The sequence below is a fragment of the Nuphar pumila genome, chromosome 15 (genome assembly GCF_984573655.1).
Source record: "Nuphar pumila chromosome 15, dmNupPumi1.hap1.1, whole genome shotgun sequence".
Classification (NCBI taxonomy): Eukaryota; Viridiplantae; Streptophyta; class Magnoliopsida; order Nymphaeales; family Nymphaeaceae; genus Nuphar; species Nuphar pumila.
Window position 1 is genome coordinate 24,613,988 of NC_143263.1, and position 6,150 is coordinate 24,620,137.

At 41.1% G+C, this 6,150-nt stretch overlaps 1 pseudogene across 1 annotated transcript; it reads right to left on the reverse strand.

Annotated features, from left to right (window-relative positions):
- Positions 1-4,858: 4,858 nt before the first annotated feature.
- LOC149814846 (ethylene-responsive transcription factor ERF023 pseudogene) lies at positions 4,859-5,772 on the reverse strand (annotated as a pseudogene). Its single transcript, XR_016427926.1, has one exon. The product of XR_016427926.1 is annotated as an ethylene-responsive transcription factor ERF023 pseudogene (transcript).
- Positions 5,773-6,150: the final 378 nt, after the last annotated feature.

Below are 6,150 nucleotides of genomic sequence, written 5' to 3' on the forward strand. Positions count from 1 at the left end.
CTATGGAAGTAACGAGGAGGAACTTACCTTCTGGTAACTTCCTAGTCGAAGCTATAACCAATCATTGTCGTCCAGTCTATTTTAACATTATATTTAGTGGTCCATAGAAAATTCTACAATTAAAACATGACAATATGTTTACCTCTCTCTCTCTCTCTCTCTCTCTCTCTCTCTCTCTCTCTCTCTCTTTATAGACCAGGACTCGGTGTACATAAAAGCTTGGGGGGCCACTTCTACAAGCAGGTTGGCTCTCCTAACGGGCAAAGGACAGGGTACTTCCTCATGAAGATACTCTCTATTCCCACAGCCATATGGCCCTTGATTGCCCTTCAGAATGTGTGGACCAAGAGAGCTTTGGGACGACCACGGCTTCTTTCATGCCAACAGCTAGCCAGTCATGTCATACATGTAACATCAACGTGCCAACTAAAATACTCAAACCTGTAAGCATTATTTTATGCCTTAAACGCAATTATGCAATTAGGTAAATTATTAGACGTGTAGTGGGATGCAGCAACAGTAATCTCTTGCCCTAACCATGTCAGTGGATGTAGACCCTTCGGGTCCGGGTTGAACATCACATCAAATCCGAATCCATTTCGTTGCATGTAGTAGACATACAGTATCCAATTACTAATCGAACTCAGATTCGGTTGGTGTAGTCTGCGTCCAATGTGAATCTGAACTCAATTCCAACTTAAAATCTGACAAAGTACCCAACGTGGTTATAAGTAAATATGTATCCGATTAGAGTGCACAACGTAATCGGATGTGGATTTAATTAGTAGAGGCACATTTCCCTCACATCAGAGACTGATTAACCTAAATTTATTTATATCCTACCCGAATCTGACCCGTTTACGTGCCTAGAGTTGTCAAGCTTTCGGTGAGTGACCAAAAAGACTAATTCACTTTGACAGTTCCACAGCATACAGGGGAAATTTCTTGCCCTTTCATTTGCTCTTAACTTCATGGCATATGACGTATAAAAAATATAGGCCATGTTTTTTAAAATATTGTCATTTTACCGCTATATTTTGAGAAGTCATTCAATATAATCGCCAAAATATCGCTTTTTTTGAACATTTTGTGTTTTGTCAGGAAATTAATGTCCTAAAAGCATTTTACAATACTATTAGTATCTTAAATTTATTATATATGTACAATTTCTTCAGCATATTGCAAGATTTTCCGGTAGAGATTGGTGACATTTTTTTTTTTTTTGAAAGGCAAGCTGGGGTTAGGCATACAACTAATCCATTGGGTTTTGAACCTGCAACGTACGACGTGCAGCTCCTACCAAACAAGCGGAGCCCCCAGTTGGTAGGAGATCTGTGACGTTGCATTAAACAAAACCTATTATTCAAACGTACCACTGGGGTTTTGAACCTGCAACGTCCCACCACAGGGAGACGTGAACTGAGAGCTCCTACCAACCACGCGGAGCACCCAACATGTAGGTCTTAGCATATTTACTACATCATAAGATTTTATTTTTTAGATCATCACAATGGCCACATGGTTTCGATTCCAAGTTTACTTTGTTTATATCAGGGATTGAAAACGTCTGTAGTGTCCCTTCCAACTGAAAGGAAGGGAAGATGTCAAATTAGTCACCCCAGGCAGGCAGGCATAGGATGATAGGAGCTATGAGTGTTGCCATAGATAGATAGGCATGTGTCAACTGCTAATTGTTTTTCCTCTTCCCTGACATTCTTCTTTCTTAATTAAGGCAGCCTTGTTAAATTTTCTTTAGGTGATTTATTTATCTGCCTTTGCTTAGACATGTAAGACCACTAGGTGACCTAACATCCAAAAATAAAAAGCAAGAATGTTCAAACTTTGACTTATTTTTTTCTCTTTAGTTAACAATAGAAGTAAGAACAGCACAGAAGGGGCATCAGTGTCACTCCATGCCTTTCTCTCCTTTTCGGCAAAATTTGTTTAATCAGGTAACCCTGGTCAATATATAAAAAAAATGTTAAGTGGGGATTTCTTTTTTTGTTAAACATTTGTCTTCAAGGAAAAGTATATCGTGTGACAAAATTTCAATGGGTGATGTGTACCCGACCCAAAGCCCGGTAGAGCTCGACAGGCTTGACCTAGTCCAGCAACCACTGACAGCCCAACCCTGTCATTTTAGGGTCCGGCTTCGGCTTGGTTCTTATCAAGATTGGTTTGAGTCAACTTGAGTTGAACCCTTTTAAACATGACTGTTATCAGGATGGGCGGCTTGAGCTCCATTAACATGATAATTTATCCCTACCCAAAAAGGACTCCATCGGGGTGCACAATAGGGGTGTAAATGGTTTGGATTCGGGTAGGATGTGGATAATATCATATTCGACTAATCGGATGCTGGCTAAACGGATTCAAATTTGGTTTTGAACTCTGATGGTAAAAAGCTCATACCAGATTCTCTTTTTTACATGTAAACGAATTCAGATATTCATCAAATTTGAATGTTTGTCAGATTCAATAGCAAAAAGTCAAAATCATATCCGCATCCCATTATAATCAGATATGCTTTTGGCTTATGCAACTAAACATAATAAAATTCTATTGGATGTAGGATAAAATCCGATTGATTGACATCCCTAGTGCACAAGATGTCTGTCCAAACCCCACCTATCCTCAATGCTAGGGTGACCCAATGTCCACAGCTAGCCAGCCGTGTGCAGCCAATGACGTATTACCTGATTAGAGAATTCTAAATATGGCAAAAGATCTTTTGGAGAATAATGCAGTTAGATGGGATGGACAATTAAAAAAATGAAATAGGTGGTAGTTGTGAGGTCTCACAAAAGGTCGAATGATTGAATATACAAATAGACGAATCATTTAGGTATGAAGACAAAACAATTGGTTTTGTGCTGCCAACATCACTGTGCATCATCAATTTGGTGAAAGGTGAGAGCTTGGGAGTTTTTGGAATGTGCAGGGATGAGGATGATAGCAACCCCTTGGCGTGCTTCTCTCCTTTCTCATTAAAGAAATGGGAGGAAAATAATGTTAGGGGCGAGAGAAGACGGCTCTTCCCTCTGGATTTCAACAGCTTGGAGAGATGGGTTATCCAGAATTTGTTTTTTTGGGACATTAAACATCAATAGTTGTGGGAAACGGTGTTCGATAAATGCATTGATAGGCAAATCATGGGGCTGCTTTTTAGACAGTTTCCCATTTGCATGTAACATCTCTCTCTATCTCTATCTCTCTCTCTCTCTCTCTCTCTTGCAAGGCCACTTTGATTATCTTCTCCCTGTCTGATAATAAAAGCAATGCAATAAAACCTCAATTATAACTCCTAGCCCATTCATTTAAAGTGATAAAACATAAAAAATTGTTCCATCAAATGAGATTTATCTTCAATCAGAAACTTTTGATGCCCTGGTGCTTCAAATTGATAAAAGTCACAAGTGTTATCATATTATGGCTTCTTTGACTGAAGCATTCTTCTTTTTTACTTTTTCACGAGGCAGAAAAACATCCTCACGCTGGCCCTGACAACCCTGATTAATGTTTATCGATGCTATCGTCCTTTAATTGTTTGTGAAGGGCAAAAGATCCAAGGCGTCAATAACAAGACAAATACTTTGCAGAACAGTACGAATGCCAGGACCTCAAAAGTTGACGTCCTCCCACAAACAACGGTACAATTTTTTTTAACGAATGACTGAAGTCTACCCTTAATTTGTGCCAGTAAAATGGTCGTATATGTTCCAAAAAGTAGACCCCTACTTTTGTGCTTCTGTGTATTGCATTTGCACTGCACTATTGTTCTCCTTATTCCAATGAACTAAGCACCTTCGACAAACATTAACGCCGCCTTTGTTTTATGCAACTTTTTACGAAAAAGTGCTGAGCTAGCAACCCTGATGTCTTACCATGTTTGAAACAAACAACATATCATTACGGTGGAAAAAATGGGTCTTAATTTTTTTTCACCATAAGCCAGAAATATTGCCATATCTTAAGGCTATTCTGTGAAATAGTATTATTCTCAAGAATAGTATGGTTATTTTCCACATGAAAAACAAATAAAAGATTGAGAACTGAAAAAGATGAGATAGCAGATATAAGTGAAGATCATGGGGAGTCAGAGGTAAGATGGACTGGTTTGAAGTTAAGGCGTAACAGTCTTTTCTTTCATCAGTTTGGCTTGGGGGAAAAGGGTGAAAAAGGATCTAGATGAAGCTGAATAGGCGGATACTGTTTCCTAAAGAAGAAAACGTCGCTTTCTCTGTTAGAAATGAGAGCTACAATTGCGATCTTTTCTTTACCCTTTACTACCAACTTTTCGGCCCTTTTACTCGGTTTTTTTTATCCATGCTCACCAAAAGATGAAAATATCTATCCTTTCCATCTTGACCGGCTATCCAAAGAATATTTTTGGTTGAAGTGCTGATGATGCTCTTAAGCTCTTTCAGTGCAAGAGAGCGAGGGAACAAAAAGTGGGCAGATGAGGAACCTGGGTTCATGTAAGGACGGATCCCTCTGCTCTAATAGAACAAGAATTACAGAGTGAATAGAGTAATTGGTACCTGAGTTCAGTAATGGTCGAGGGATCCGAGATTTACGTTTCTTTCTAAGCGTGACCAACATATGGTCCTCTTTTTCCAAGGTGACCATTTGCTCACTCCTCTAAGTTGCGCTTCCTCGCCCAACATAACATGACTAGACGTGGGCATAATGGATCTGCTTACATATTCTGTTCGTGGGGTTGAATGTCTTTGTTGCAAGCACTCATCGTGTCAAAAAATGGAGCCAAAACTGTTGAAGAACGAAGTGGTTCTTTGCAAATACCAATATTTTTCTTTGTAGGGAAAACTAAAGGCATTGGTCTTGACCAAGTAGAACATTTTACACAAACAACGATTTTCTCTTTCCTTTTCTCTCCATTCAAAGCTGCACAGTTAAATCCACTCAGAGACAAACAGAGGGTCTCAAGAAAAATGAAAGAGCACCCGCAAACGAAGAACAGTGAACAAAAAAGAGAGAGAGTAAAAAGAGAAAGTTACAAATGCGAACGGCTGATTCATGGGGCTAATAATCCCATAGCAAAGCCTCGAAACGACCATTGTCTGGAAATCCGTTTTCCACTGCCGCCATCTGATCATGGAATCCGAAATCATTCTGATCCAGATACCACGTAGACATCGATTCAACTGTTGAGAAATTGGCTGGCACGTCGTAGAAGAAATCACCCTCGAATATCGATTGATAGGATAAATGTAGTGTAGGGGAGTAATTGCCATTTAATGAAGGAAGCTCGGTGAGGTCCTCGTCTCCATTGATGACATGAAAGTCATCAGTATCTACAGCGGCAGCAGTCACAGCAGAAGCTGGTTCCATTGCAGCTGCTGCAGCTGCGGCCGCTTGGATGTCTCGAGGTGATAATGTGGCAGGCTTCGGAAGGGAAGATGTCAATTCAGGGAAATTGAGTACTGCTGTTGAGCCTTTGATGCTGAGAGCTGCAACGTCATGGGCCCTTGCCGCCATCTCAGGCGTCGCGAACGTCCCCAGCCAGATTCTTGATTTCTTCCGCGGCTCACGGATCTCAGAAACCCATTTGCCCCAGTTCCTCATCCTCACCCCCCTATACACAGGGTGCTTGCTGTCCCTCATCCTCTTCATCTTGTTCTCATCTTCAACGGGTGATTTGGGCTTTTGGTGGGGGAGGGCCTTTTGAAGTGGCAGTGGGTGTGATGAAGCTGACGATGATGATGTGCTACTGCTTTCTGAAGCAGCTTCTAAATTGTTTGGGTCTCTCATGGTCACCCTCCCTTGATGTGTTTGTGGCAAACCAAGAGGCATAAGATGGTTTTATAAGGTGGAAAAGAATGAGGTTCCTCTCCACCATATAAACGTGGAGAGAGAGAGAGAGAGATATGCTTCAGAATTCACAGCAACCTGACCGACGACGGCTATAGGCCCGCCCCCCAGCCTTCGTGATCTGGGCTATGACATGCAAAAGGCCAAAAGAGGGAAGGTGGGGCCACTACAAGAAAAGGAGATCGTGTCCATTGTCCTGCTGCATGGAGCTGCCCAACTCATTAATTACTGCAAAAGATTTACCCACTGTGCAATTCCGTCCTCCCCCATGCTGGGTTCTGTACCTAATGTTTCACCCCCCCATATAATAACAGTATA